General features: G+C 43.9%; 1 long non-coding RNA gene across 4 annotated transcripts in view; it reads left to right on the plus strand.

The window, feature by feature from the left end:
• The window catches only part of LOC138187651 (uncharacterized), a 205,238-nt gene that overhangs the window by 148,582 nt on the left and 41,541 nt on the right, over positions 1–15,115 (plus strand). The window contains exon 4 of one of the 4 annotated variants that reach the window (XR_011175233.1): positions 5,637–6,088. The exons of the other annotated variants lie outside the window; for them this stretch is intronic. This is a non-coding gene — a long non-coding RNA (uncharacterized LOC138187651). Of the gene's footprint in view, positions 1–5,636; positions 6,089–15,115 lie in introns of those variants that run through there. 4 annotated transcript variants of the gene reach the window in all.

A 15,115-nucleotide genomic window follows, 5' to 3' on the forward strand; every position in this document is an offset into this window, starting at 1 on the left:
GCAAGCTTTTTCCACGCGTCCATAAATTTCACTACTGTTAGAAACGAACGACTAGACGGACTGGTTTCTAAATTGCTCGCTCGACTTTCCTACGAATACACTCTCGACCAAGGAGAAAGCCAATGAACTAATGAATCGTCAAATCGATTTTCTCCTTTAACCAGCCTTGCTCATCCTCGATCCGATGTATCCTTGCTCAAGCCCTTATCCGTTTCACTTGGATACGTATACGGAACCTGTACCGCTGCATCCTATTCCGCAAGTACCACCCCGACGATCGACCTTCGACCTCCGTTCGAACGAATCCATCGATCCTTACGGTCGATCGATATCTCGTGAGTAGCAAGGATAAAACGGGTACGAGCACGAGCACGAGCACGATGCACGAGCGTATAGTATTTGTCACAGCGGCGATCACACGGGCATCGACACTTTCGCAATGTGTTCCGCGTGCTCGGCGTATCTTGTGGCCAGAATACCGTGCAATCGCCGTTGATCGACGAAATGTATGTACACGACCGGCGTAGCGTACCGAGCCTCGGCTTTGTTACACCTTTGGCGAAGTCGCGAGCGCGCCCGCTAAATTACGCGTATCCGTGTCAAACGCGTCATTAAAGATTACAAGCACATCGGGTTACCGTAGAACGTGGAAAAACCGATGCAATGGTAAGGGAACCTGGTATCTGGTTCTTCGGCCAATGTAATACGTTATAAGAAAATTCCACTGTTCCTACGTTATATTTCAATTTATCGGAGTTGGCTGTTTCTGCCATAAAAGCATCGGTACGCTATTGTATACAAAGGTTTCACGTATACTTAGAATATCGCCGTTTCTAAGAAACCTTTCAACGTGCTCCCTGAAAAACCCGTTCATTCCGCATGATTCGTAGGCGTGCGGACTCTCAGCCCCTATCACGCGATGTATCCACCAATCACGCGATAAACCCGTGAGAAAACATCCATCTCCTCTTTACTGTACGACCGTGCTCCATCCTCGTTCGAATCTCTAACCCAGCGTATATCGGCCCGTGAAAACCGATCGAGTCTAACCACAGTAATACGTATCGTTCGCCGATAAAAAAAAATTACCATGGCAAATGACGGTACGCCGACGGTAGCTTCTAGCCGGATAAGCCTTTGCAGGATGATGCGCGCGTTTTGATTCGCGGCTAGCCTTCCAGACGGACGTTAACACCTCTTATCGTGCCGCATGGCTATGATAAATGGCTTACATAACAGTCGTAATGTAGCCTCTTTATTCTGTTAGCGAGAATCGTAATAAACGGCGGGGCCCAGGCTTTGATCAACAATTATGGGCTCCCGGGGGAACGTTTCCCCGAATGCGGCTCTGCCGGTAATACGTGCATTTGCGCAGCAACCAATTACCGTTCCGGGAGTCATCCGAGAAATTGAATCTTTATCGACCCCTCGCAGTTTGCGTCGTTTCGTTCCGTCTTCGAGCCGCGACGCGATGGAATTATTGTCGAGCACGCTAGTCGAAACGCGAGGTTCGGACCGTTTTACGACACGCTCCAACCGAGTTCGACAGCAACTGTTTGCTGCTTCGTGCATCCATTATGTTTACGATTATTTTTCGAAATTCAGTGCTCCGTACGAAAATTCAAGAATACCGATTTCGATCGGTAAGCGAACAGCAATGTCTCTGTTTCGTTTCAACGCTAAAAAAAAAAAAAGTGGTAGCGAAGGAAGCCGGAGAACGAGTAGCGAGTAAAGGAATTGGTTTTGAACAGTCGCGAATATTTTTCTACGACCATTTACCTGTATCGGAAGGACGATGGCAGATTCGCAGTCTGCGCGGAGATTTTCAACGCGACAGGTGGAATCGCTATCCGGTGAAAAGAAGGAAAGAGCAGCAGAGTCTCGTTATTCGGTAACCCGATTCTAAGGCAAGAATAACGCGCGAGTCATCGATTTACCGGTCAGCCCCGTGAACAATTTCGTGCACAGTTAACGCCCGTGGCTAGGGATTCAGCCTTCGGGGTTCGTGTATCGGCGTTCGGAGGCTCGCTGGTACGAGCTGCGCGTTCAGAGCATTTGTCGCAGTTATTCGAGCCGATGCGATGGTGCAATAACGGGGCGCACGATAGTAAATCCTGATTACTATTACTGATACGAGCGCAAAAAGCTGCCCGCTGGTAATGCATACACGTTCGCCACTGCGTAAGCGAGTTACACCTACACGCAAGGAACGTTGAATACATTTGAGACGCGCGTGTTTCACCACGGGGAGATAGAGAAGCCTTTTAACGAATGTTGGAAAGTTCATTGAACCCATTATCGCTTGCCTCTACCGAGCTAAGAATCCGAACAATCGTGGCTGACAGTCGGCTGGCTAGACAACAACGGTGTTACACTTAAGAGCTGCCATCGGATAAATAACTGCGGAGATGTTCGAGTTGGTAATGGCTGTTGAGTGTATAGTGTGCATAGTGTTTTTCAGATCTTCTAATGTGCAGTAGTTTAGTTTCTTTTCTTCCTCGCCTTTTGTTTATGCTTTGCTCGGGTTAACTCTTTACGGTGACTTCCGAGCTTTGAAAAGAAACGAAGGAGCGATGAGTATTGGGTCGTTTCGAGCCTCGGTATTACTCAAATGAAAGGTTTATAGGAATTTAATTAAATACAGGTCAAACTTGCAACGAAATAAACGCATACAACGATGATTTACTTAACGATCGAATCAATCATAGTAAAAATTAATATTGTTTCGATGTCGTTTCGCAAATTTGAAGATATTTTTCAGTTACCAGTTATTTTTCGGCAGCAATATCTTGGCACTCTTGCCAGCGAAATTCCATTCGAGAGTATAGAGTTCCATCCAAAATGAGTGCAATTGCAACTGCATAGGTGCACGAAATGCATAATAGTGGCATATGCAGAATCCATTGTGAAACCATCTAATTTTGCCTCATAAAATTATTTTCCTTTTGTAATCGTTTGAAAATTATAGCTTAGCTTACTTGAAGGAGTTATCTCTAGTTGTGTGTTGAGCAATTCTTCTGGAAGATGGATAACGAGGAATTTAAGTTAATCTGGATCCTAAATGGTGTAAAATTTCTACGTCTATTTTTACACGAATGAAAATTTCCTGGTTTTCACGAGAATTGCACGTTTCCGTTTCAAATGAAAATAAATAGATAAAATTTAACTAGCAAAATTTATCTTATCTTTAGTCGCGTATCTTGATTTCCACTTATTTCGCTAAAAAAAAAAAAAAAAATGGGAAGGAATTACTTCATCGCTAAAACATTCACGCGATAGTATTCAGAATGTAGAGAGGTTAACTGGATATTAACCAGTTTATGTCGCTATCGTTTCATCTAAAGTTCGATGAAATTCAAACTCTGCGAAATGTTTGCAATTTCAAACGAAAAGAATAAAAAGGAATGGAATGGAATAGAAAATCTTGCGTTTTTCCAAATATTAATCGGTCTCGTCCCGTTCCGCAGTTCGATGTTATCCGTGAAATTTCATCGCGCGACAGAAAAGTTCAGATAGTTTCTAGGAATCCCTCAAATTCAGTCTCGATATCATACCATAGAATTTCATTTCACGCTAAGAAGCAAGAACAAAAAGGATCCAAAAGCCACACGCAATTACATACGCAATCTTCCATTCCCATCTATTGCCGACAAAAATCTTCGGCTCGAACGAGCACGCGCAGCAAAGAAAAGAACAAAATACGTATTCTTGTGTCATAAATCATTTTCATTATTACCGCCTGGGGGATCAGCGGGAATTAGAAATTCCGTGATCGAATCCGAACAAAGATTCCACGTCGATTTCCTACGTTATCTCGACGAAACTTCTCGAGTTCGAGAAAAAGTAGATTCTGTACGCTCGATCGTCGTGAAAGACTTGGCCAGCGGGAGCGTGAAACGGTACTCGCATAATCAGAATTTCCCCTCCGGGACCAAAGGTCATCGAAAACTCGCGAATGTCCCGGCAGGCTCATAGATCTGTCACTGATGCTGACTGGTTCCATTATGCCTGGTTTCGAGGGCGAGAAATCCAGGTACCCATAAAACAATAACGCGGCTTTACACGCGGACGTCCGGCCATTTGAGCCGCACCAACCAAACGTTTTCACGGTAACAATCGTATTCTCACTTTCAATAAACCGCTCGGTCGTAAATAACCGGCGCAACAAGCCGCGCGCGTGTGTGTCGACCGGGAAAAAGTACGATCTTTCGCCGTGCATTTTCAGCTCGCGTACTCGTAGCTGCTCGCCCGTTCCTTTCTTTGTTAGAAGCGTTCTGCGAGCTTTTGCCCCGCTGGATAAATTTCATTACATTTTTTCTCTCCTCCTCTGCTTCTTGTTGGGTTGCACGAGAGATCGCGGTGAAAATGAAATCTTTTCAGAACGACCGATCGCTAACTTTGAAATTTAGGTCGCTTAGATGCCGATTAAAGACACTTTTACACAAAAGATCGAAGCTCGAGAAAGGTTGGATAGTACCGATCTGAGAAAACCAGTGTTTCTGTCAAGGATACCGCGTCGTCGAAATAGTCGGCTGGAATTTGCATTTATACGATACCTCTGCATCGCGGATTACGTCTTCATCGTCAAAGGTAAAAGATATCGTTCTCCTTCCCCAACGATGGAGCGTGGCAGGAAGCTTAGCCTTGCTACGAGTATAGCGATGCAATACAGAGAATAACAAATAATCTGGCGAGTGAATTTTCATCGAACGTGATTCCGCGATGCTCGAGGTTCTCGCGTTTCCTCTTCTCCTTCTCGCGAGGGTGATAGCTATTGAACCCGGTGCGGATTTACAGGTATTCCAAGTGAACCACCTGTAAATCACAAATACAAGGGCGGACGCGATATTGTTGATCGTAAATCGTGCCGCGTCACTTGCACTGAAAACTTTGCCTGACGAGGTAGAACTGGTTGCTTCCAGTTCGCCTTGGTTCGGCCTGCTGGTTTCGTTCCGTGGGCCTGGCAATTATCACGAAGAAACGTATGTGTAACGAGCATCAGTCGGAGTAATAATTTTTACGCGTTATCGATGAAGATCGTTTAAGTTTCAAATGGATTGAAACGAGCCAAGTTCCGAGGCAAACGCGGTCGAGGCTAAAGAACGTATGCAGCAAAAAACAGCGAATCGGGTTTGTACGTACAGAGAACGCGCTATATTCCTTGCACCAAGACTTAGCAAACTGCGTGCAAAGTGCGTAAACGCGAGTTCTACCATGGAAACCATAGACAAGCGAACGCAACTACGCAAACTATGATCAGAGACGAAGATTCGACGGAACGTTTTTCGCAGCGTGACACCGAAGTCGCTTGACACCGAAGAAGTATCCACGAGCCAGCGAGACCAATTACAGGTACAACGTTGCGCAGGTACGTATATCTGCCTCGAAAAGAAGCAAGATTTAACAGTGATAGAGGCGATAGCAGCTGGTCCGGCCTCTACGGGGAAATCAATTCCTGAGATCGGCGGTGCGAGATAACAGCGGCCGAAGCCGCCATTAGATCTTAATTAAGAAGACCGTGTGTTCTCGTTTCACCGTGGCGAATAATGCCCACGGCACGGCACGGCGCAGCGCGGCGGCGTCACGTCCCAACCCCAAGGACGCGTACATCTCAATTACTATCAACGCGATTCCAGGGCTTGAAGTTTACGTCGCAGAGGAACGATCCAAGCGGTGGCCTCCAGCGATCGGCCGGGAAGAGATCGGCCTTTTCGAACTTCGCGGGAGATCCATCCGAACTGGATCTCTCACTGGGCGGAGTTGCTTATCGGGCTGATCTAAAAATTCAGGGATGTCGTCGATCTTGCTGCGTCGCCGCACCGCCGCTGTCCTGACCATCCAGAGGCTTCGCCGAAGCGGAGACAACACGCAGGAAGCCAGACGAACGCAACCGATGCAAATTGACGGGTGAGCCTTTCGATCGAGCACGTTAGGTCAGTCGGATGCTCTTCGCTGCTCTTTGATGTCACCGATTGGATACGCTTAACGGAATTTCGGGTCTACTCGTTGCATTCTTGTTGAGAGAACATGGATCGGAACAGGCCTAATCGCCATTCCCAATCACAGTCCTGCTAAACATATTTGCATAATAAAACGTTCGAACGTATATATATGCTGGGTGTTTCTCCTAACTTTGCCACAAACATCGTATGCTATCGAGGGAGACATACTGTGTCCTTTTTTACTTGGCCTTACGGTGACCCCAAAAAGGCTAGTAAAGGTGACATTAAAATTTTTAAACGAATCCCTGGATCTTTCATCGCATACTCTTGTACCTGATGTTAATCGCAGCTCGATAATTAGAAACGTTCATAAACGTAAATTTCCAACGAGATGAATGTCCGGCCCATACATAATGTCTTAATAATCAGACACAATCTCGATTTTGCAGTCGTAAATCGATGGATAGGGACATATAGCTCGATTTTTTGGCTAGCACGTTCTCCAGATATGAGACGTTCTGTTCGTTGGAGTATTGGAAATGCCACAAAAATGGTAGATACTCTTAGACCAAACACCCTGTATAATACCAAAGGTTCGAAGCAAGAGAACTTCGCCTTTCTTAAAACGAGAGCTGCCACGTAGAAAATCAAACGTTTGCCAAGGTCGGTTTGGAAAATCACGCGATTCGGACAAATATTTCTTTGGCAATTTTCAAACATTGGGACGATGCACATACTCAGGTGGCTTGTAAATAAAACACCTTCGATTTATCACGTCGAACTGTTGTACATTACATTTTAATAATTCCATGCATAAACCGAACATGATTCAAAAGGCACGCCCTGCGCGCGTTCCTACAGAAGGTGCAATTATGCTTGCGCAGCGTTGCACACTCGCGTGCAAATACACTCTGTAAGACACGGGGATACCTGGAGTATTATGCGCCTTGGTGAGCCTCTTAAATCCTGCTCGACTAAGCTTAAATCAATCAGCGTAATTAACGCGCGCTTTGTACCACTAGCGCTAGAATCCGCTCGCGGTTAGTTTTGCTGGCACGCCAATTGCTTTCTTCGTGTCCGTTCCCTCTCCCCGGTATCGCATTCTTCTCTTTTTGCTGTTTAGACACTGTTCTTCCAATGATCTTTCTTGACTTTAATTAACCCGCTAAGATATTTGTTGTTCGTTGTATGATAGATGGAATAAGGATAGCTTCTATACAATGTGCGATAGATTCGAGATAGAATTCACGTGTTTTTGCTCTTGTAATTGAGATCCTGATTCTTCAGCGGTGTTCTTGTGTACATATAATTAGAGATAGATAGAATATCTATTATCTGTAGAACAAATTGGAATTCTTATAATGCAACGCGGACTAGACACGAACCAGACAGACTTCTGTACTCTGTCAATGAGGGAATACCACGTTGGAAATGTGATAATAAAATTCCGGGAATAATTCGTTTTACCGTTTTCTCGTAAAAATTAAGCAAATAAAGCATCGACTATTTTACTGGAAAATAATCGTGTAGCTATTCTTGCTTTATGATTTATAAGCGTCCAGAAGGAATCAGTTTCGAATCCAATTCACGGTCACGCGTACTTGAATCACTTTTGATTTCAAAGTGGCACCTCGATTATGAAACTGGTTCTTGCGCGCGATCCTCGCGTTTCTGCAGCTCCAGAGACAATTAGTGGCGCCATATAACGGTTACGTAGCCAGAGATTCAATTTCTCTACACAGGTACGACTCTGACTCGATTGCCATTGCGATGAACGAAACTCTACCGGCAGAGATCAGATTTTATACCGGCGTTCGCTAGATTGTACGGATTCTGTTACACAATTGGTCGTAAACGTTCGTACAAAACGGCCGGGGCATCGAAATTCGAAAGAATTTTATGAGATTGTAAATTCTCTGTAGGAGAATTCTTTTCCTAAGCTGATAATATTCGATGTCAATTGGATTTTATCGGGGCATTTAACGTCATTATATATTTTCCATCGAATACACGGAAACGACGATAAAATGATTGTACGCTGCTGCGAATAAAATATAAATTGGCTAGATGATAAACTAATCGTTTTAGTTCGCAATAACGTTATGCGTAAAAGTTGGGAAACTTTTCGAGAACGGTATTTTTATAACAGAGTGAAAGTTTATTGCTTCTTTCTATTTTTAACCACTCATCTATAAGTACTTGAGGAGTATGATATTTTATTTCGATAATGGAAACGGGCCTATAAATTTCGAAACACCGTCACCTATAAAAAAGAAACGTATACGCACAATCGAACAGAAGTTTCGTGCGCGACAACTTTTTGTAATTTAAATTATATCCGTCTATAGAAAGATGCAAATTCAATGGCTGTATACTTTTGAATAACTTGAGTATCGAAACACATATTTCGCAACTATTACTCTTCGTAACCTGTACTACTAACTTGCACGTATAATTGCAAATTGCACGTATAACTTGTCTGAAATACATTGAACGTTCGCATCTCGTAGCAATAGGAACGGTGATAATTATCATAAAAATAATCCACTATAACGCTAAAAGGTCATAATGAGAACGTTGTCTCGGCTTTCACCGATCCTCCAGCCAGGAAATCCTTATGCAACTCGGTGGAATTTCATTGCAAGTTGATCCGTGTACAATGAATATACCGGCGTTTCATAAATTTGTCTCATCCCGTTGACTATACGCGCTCTATGCTTTCACATCGACGCTGCAAACACACTGACGGTCGACTATACATACGCGTACTATACCATCGAGCAACAGATTTGTTCCGAAGTTTACGTAAGATCGCCGTTCGAACGAATTTCTTTCTTGCACGTTCTACGATCGACGAGTTTCTCCCGAGTTTTCCTGCTTTTTTTATCGCTTCGTATTTTCGCTTGTTCGGCGAACATGATAATAGCTATAAGTCAGCAGGAAAAGGTCGCTCGATGTAGCTTAATAAAAAGAGGAGAGCCTTGAAAGGAATGATATTTATGGCATTTGTGGGACCAAGTGCTCGAGGGTATCGTCTTTTTTTTTTAATCGATCGGGTAAAGCGAAGATTTTGGGTTGCGGTATTTCGCGATTCTTCGGGTATGAGATTCGATTAACCGTTTGCAGCTACCGGAACAAAAAAATATACCGTTGAAAGTTGAGTAAAATATGGTACCAATTCGGTGAATTCCGTCTTTGTACAGATCGATGAGATTTTTAATTTATCGAACGCGTTTAAAGGTTAATTAATTCGACTGCGGATTGTCCTGTAGAGTTGTTCCGCCGATCGATGATATAACGCTTTTATGTTAATTTCTAAATCGCAGCAAGAGAAAATGGAGAAATATAATAGGTACAATGGGAATTTAATATTTATCGTACCGTCGCAATCTCTCGAACGAGTATAAAAAATCTTTGCAAGATTATTCAGGCAGTCATAAAACATCGTACGAACGTACATCCTGTTTTAAATGCATACGTATATTATTATTTATAAAGAATAGTATAGATATATGAATAAAGTAAATGTAAAGTTATTCATTCATGGCGTGGTGATTGCGCGGCGAATAATCAAGGAAATCTATTCAGGCCATCGCTTTGTATATGAGAAATAGAAAAAACTTCGTCTTCTATCCGTTTTTTCTCACAAATCTGTTACTGGCGAGAGAAACGCTGCTAACTAACAGCGTACACACCCTGTATACCGGCGATCGCCATTGTTCTTCCCCGTGACGTTACACACCAGGTTTCCGTGATACTCCGGAAGCCGCAGAATCGCTGCATCGTTCACGGTACGATCGAAGACCGCTGGAAAACGAAGCACGCCGTGAAAAAGAAAGAGGGAAACGGTAGCGCGTTCACGTTTCCACGTTTTTACAGGCGTCGGACAGGCCACGTTTCGTGCGATTCGTTTTTCTCCGGTGGCCGGCGCAAGAACATAAAACGCGGTGAGATTGCATCGGAAGGGAATCGCGCGCATAACAAACCTATGAATTCCCCGGGACGCGAGAAGTCCGAACCTTCAGCGGGGAAACGCGTCTGACAAGACAAAGGACATTGCTTCCTCATAGCGGCTGGATTCCTCTAACGGGAACGCCACTTCGCAACGTTTAACGAAGATCCTGAAAAGCTCGCGCGGAAATTATTGCTGTCTCGCGAAGGAGTTCCATCGTTCTTCCATCTTTGATCGCGCCTTTATATCGATATCGCTCCAAGTTGCGAACGATAGCAAAACGTGGTAACGAGAGATAGTTTTGTAAACTAATGCCAAAGGGAACTCCACGAGGAACGTCCGTCGGATTAAATAATTTCTTTGGCTGTAAAATTAACAGCTCGCTTTGTTACAATGGATTAGAGTTTATGTTCGAGGTTGTACTCCTTTCTCGAAGGTAATGCACATTTTTTTGTTCATTTTTTAGTCATTCCAGGTGTTTGCCGTATCGGTTTGCTATAACGAGCAATGAAACGCTGGTTATATAACGATTAATTCGCCATTGTTAAAAAAATAGAAATTCATTAGTGGTCTGTACCTACCAGTTAATTGTTACGATCACCCAATAAACGAAAGATCCGGGTTCTTCGATACCTGTCCAACGATTTGAACAGCTAAGTCGATTCTTTTTCTTCCTGAATATGATACGTCGATCTTTAGATAACCTTTTAAAGCGTTATAAAATCATTATCTAATGGACAGATGCGATAATGCGTGTACCAAGCGTACGCGAGTAGGTTGAATACAATTACGTTTGGAACAAGACAGCCGTTCTACTACTACCGCCACGTATTTACATCACTTTCTCCGACGAACATTTTTCTTGTCAACGTTTTACGTATGAAATATTTATTTAATCGAGATATTGCTATTCACGAATAGAAAGAAAGAAGAAACGGCGTTAAAACACGAACAGTGAAAGGCTACTCTGCTTCGATAAGTTCTTTCAACAACATCTCCTCTATTCTCGCCAGCGAGTTTCGTTTAAAATTATAAAACTCGCTTCCATTCCTCCCTTCTCTCGTATTTTCTTCGAAATTCTCTTCTATAGGAATTGTTTTATTCTCTACGTTTCTGGCGCACTTTTACTTCCACCTTGGTCCTACCATCCACCCACGCCTTGTAAGTCGCAACCGTTTCTATTCTATTCTTTTATATTCAAACGCGTTTCTTCTTAGTCCGTCTTCATTGTCATACGGCTGGTAACGTACGAAAAAGCTTTTCTTCGTGTCTCCGTTTGTCTGCGCGTTGCTGCCCTTCGATCTAACTGTAGTCCCTATTCAATTCTGCGTACGCACGAACCGTAACGGTGGTTGACAAGCTTATCAAATTGCACGCCTATTTGCGATTCTCATTACACGCGTTACAATAGATGATGCGGTGATATCTATCATTATACACGTAGACGGAGCGGCTGATCGCTGCGGCGCGCCGCTGCGTGATAGTGCGCGTACAAGGAAAACGCGGACGAGCGTTCGGGAAATTTTCAACGGGCAATTTCACGGGTCAACGGCAGCTCTCTGTACTCCGAACAAAGTTTCCTGATGCAACAACCTTGCTGCACGAGCTGACCGAGGTTGAAATGCAGCGTGACGAGCGGACAGGGCCTTTGGTCGAAGCGAAACGGGTCGAAGGGTTAGCTCGAAGAATCTTTCTTGTACCATGGACTCGTATATCGCGGTTGCATTTCATGGATTAGATTAGATGAATTAGATTTTTTTAAACGGTTGACTCTTGTCTACGTGCAACAATGTATCCAGTTAATATACGCGGTACATTCAACATGAATCAGACACGAGACGATGAGCAGAAAGACGACTACGAGTAGAGATTACACCGGAGATGACGCTCATTAATTAATCATTAAATATTTCCATTGAGAAAGAGGATTCAATTCGTGGAAATGGCACATCACAGGTTACAAAACCGTCCAGTCATTCGACGCATCGTTCGAAACTGTAGGTTCGTCGTAATCTTAGAAAGACTTCATGTACATATCTGACAAGTTTGAATAGATAGTGCTGCGAGTCCTTCAATGACGACAATACATCGTATAATTTTCTATGTAGGTACTTACACCGCTAGATACCACGCACCTACGTATGTTATACACTATGCACATCGTAGAATTGCCATTGCTGCTTTAATTAATATCAATTATTTTGATTTTCTTGGTCGATGCCAACGATACGAATAAATAGGGCTGCCTAAGTTTCAAAGCTGAAAGCCTTATCAGACGCATCGGATTTCCAATATAAAAATACACAGGTACGCAAGTTTCTCGAACTCTGATTTCAATCGTCGTGCAATTTCAAACGTCCAAAGCGATTCTTGTTTCTTTGGAACGGCATCGGTCGAAGAATCGAGGAATGGAGGATCGAACGCCCCATCGCGAGCTCTGAATGCATCCAGGTTGACCCTCGTGACACCCAGCAGCTTCCGAGCCATTAAACACAAGAACGTACACGCGGTTTCAGCGGTGATCGAACCGGTACCGGACGCTTCGCTCGTACAAATCTGCATTTTGATCCGCTGATCCTATCATGGCTAACATTACTGGAAACTGGTGCCTCATTAATTCTATCCAGCGGCCCCTGTTGTTTAAATGCACGGCACAGGGGAAGGCAAACCTGCCGCTAGATCCTCCGTGTCCATTAACCGGTCTTCCTGACGCATGGCTCTCTCTGTGCTTGAAGGGAGTCGCCAGAGGTCGAACAGGAACACCGCGCGCTCTCGTTTCTTTGCTCGCGTTTGCCAATACGCTATACCGCGGTATCGATAGTTTCTTTTCGATTTCACTTTCGCATTACGCGTTGTACGCGTTACTCAAAATGAACGACTTTATATACTCGATCTGACCTTAAATAATTATTCCTTTATCTTAAAACAATCTCAACGATGATTTTCTACCAGCTGTGCCTCACAGTGCTCTATTAAACACGAAATCGTTACATGCCAATTGCCTTTGGTATCGTGTCCAACTGATCTAAGAATTTCAATTAGATATTTTGTTGCCCTTATTCCATGTTCGACACCTATTTTCTTCTTTCTTACTTCGCGTGTGACACGCAACGCTCTCTGCTAATTCGTTTTTCGAAAAAAGAATGCATTTCAATCTCGTTTTATCGAGTACTCCGGTGCTCGATTAAAAACCACGTTTTTCGCCTGTCTTGACAAACTAGACCACCTTGAGGTTCTCGAAAATCGCGAATTTTAATCAATCCTGGCCGCACGATACGACTTGCGCACTAAAAATCCACATTCCACCATTCGACATTTCAGCTAGAGTTACAAAGCAACGCTTCGTTTCGTTTCTTGCTTGTACGTTTCGTACGACCTTCAGCCTCCGAACTTTCCACGTTTTCCTTCTCCATCGCTGAGACGCGGTCAAACGTAGAATCTGACGCACACACGCGTGTAACACGCGTGGTCGCGTGCAAACACAGGGACGAACCGCGTGCATTAGCTCGCTGGCACGGTCTCTTAAACGGCATCGGTGCTCTCCGCAAAACAAGTGGTCTAGCCAGTCGAGCAAATTACCCACACTTATTCCCGCTGGTACGTAGGCAAGGGAACGTAGCCAGGACGTCTTCATTCGACATCGACAGCAGGCCGCGGTCTAGCAGTTGCCCGCCGCTGCCGACCTGTCCCGTTGCTCGCTATTTTTCCGCTCTCACGCACGATCAGCCTCGTCGATAATTATCAACGACGCTTCCATTCCCTGTTGAAGTCGCCGTGCCTGTCCCCCTCGAGATCCTGGAGGTCTCCTTTCGGTCGGAACGGACGGTGACCTCCGTGTTTTCCTCGATCGATCGTTGACTCGCATCGGAATTTTCTAACGCGAGAATATCCGCTGGAAAATACCGCCGGATCGCTTGGAAAGTTTGTAAGGAAATTTGAATAATTTACGGGCAACGGTTTTTATTTCCAGCGACACTTTACGCAAAAATCTACGAGTACGAGGAATCGATTTGATGTCGTATCTGCTGAAAAGTATCAGCCTAATTTCAGGTTTTAAGGACTCGATAGACAAATCTCGCTGTTTAATTAATATGTCTAATTAGGAGAAATCTATGTTATCTGACATCGGAGGAACAGAATTCGCTTACCAATTATTTCACACTAGCGACGGCTTAATTAAGATTCCGACACTGTTTCGTTTCTTTCTACATTTTTCATGACACACGCGATTCGCGTTCGAGATAATTACAATAGCTGTGCACCACCTATAACGCGTTATTAACAGCGAAACGAATTTATATAATAACACGAATGTATATCGATCTGACAACTTCGACACAGTTTTACTCGCTTTACAACTGGTAGAGAAAAGACGAACAAAAGGTACTTGAAGTCGTGAATGCCGTTGTTCTAACAGTCGGCGATCTCAGACATCGCCGACGATCGCGATCGCAGCGATAATCCGACTTCTGTTCGATCGCAACGCCGATATTTGGTCTTCTCGAGTACGAGAACGCCGGTCGTTGCGAAGAAACTATAACAGGAAATAGTGGTCTCCGGCAACTTCAAAGGGAAGTGGTGAAAGAAAGTGAAAGTTATCGTCGGAAACGTTGAACGCGAACTCGACATTGTAACCCGTCATCGATCGGCTGAGGGAAACAAGGGCCGATCCTTGGCAAAATGGATCGTGCTGTCTTCGAAAGGTTGCACAATAGAAATCGATAAAAGCGCGGAATTTAGCGAGACCGGAGTTGAACAGCACTGAAAATTGATACCAGTCACGTTCAACGATCGATTAGTTTCAATGTAATTTATGCGTCAGATTTCGTATCTCAGAAAGAGTTGGTATTCCGAGCAATCTGTCGAAAGATGATATCTAAATTTCAAAAGTCCATTAGCGGAAAAGATCGATCTCGCTTTCCCTGGTAGCTTTATCTCACGCTAATTGAGAACTGATGCAGCGCTTCACGCTTCGCTCCAATCCTTACAACATCGAAAAAATATCTCTTCTAATGGGTAAGAATTTTACAACAGGTCCAAACGTAATAGCGATACGAACAGATACATATTAGGTAGGTTTCAAAGGCAGGCAGCCGAATAGTCTCACTGGCTATGCTATAAAAAAGAAAGAAGCTCAGTCACGCTTTATTTAGAAATAGGAGTTCGGTATAATACGAGGATCGAATTATCGGTACGATCTAACGACTCCAATGTATTCTAA

This window comes from Bombus flavifrons, chromosome 15 (assembly GCF_040668555.2).
Source record: "Bombus flavifrons isolate JBK064 chromosome 15, iyBomFlav1_principal, whole genome shotgun sequence".
NCBI lineage: Eukaryota > Metazoa > Arthropoda > Insecta > Hymenoptera > Apidae > Bombus > Bombus flavifrons.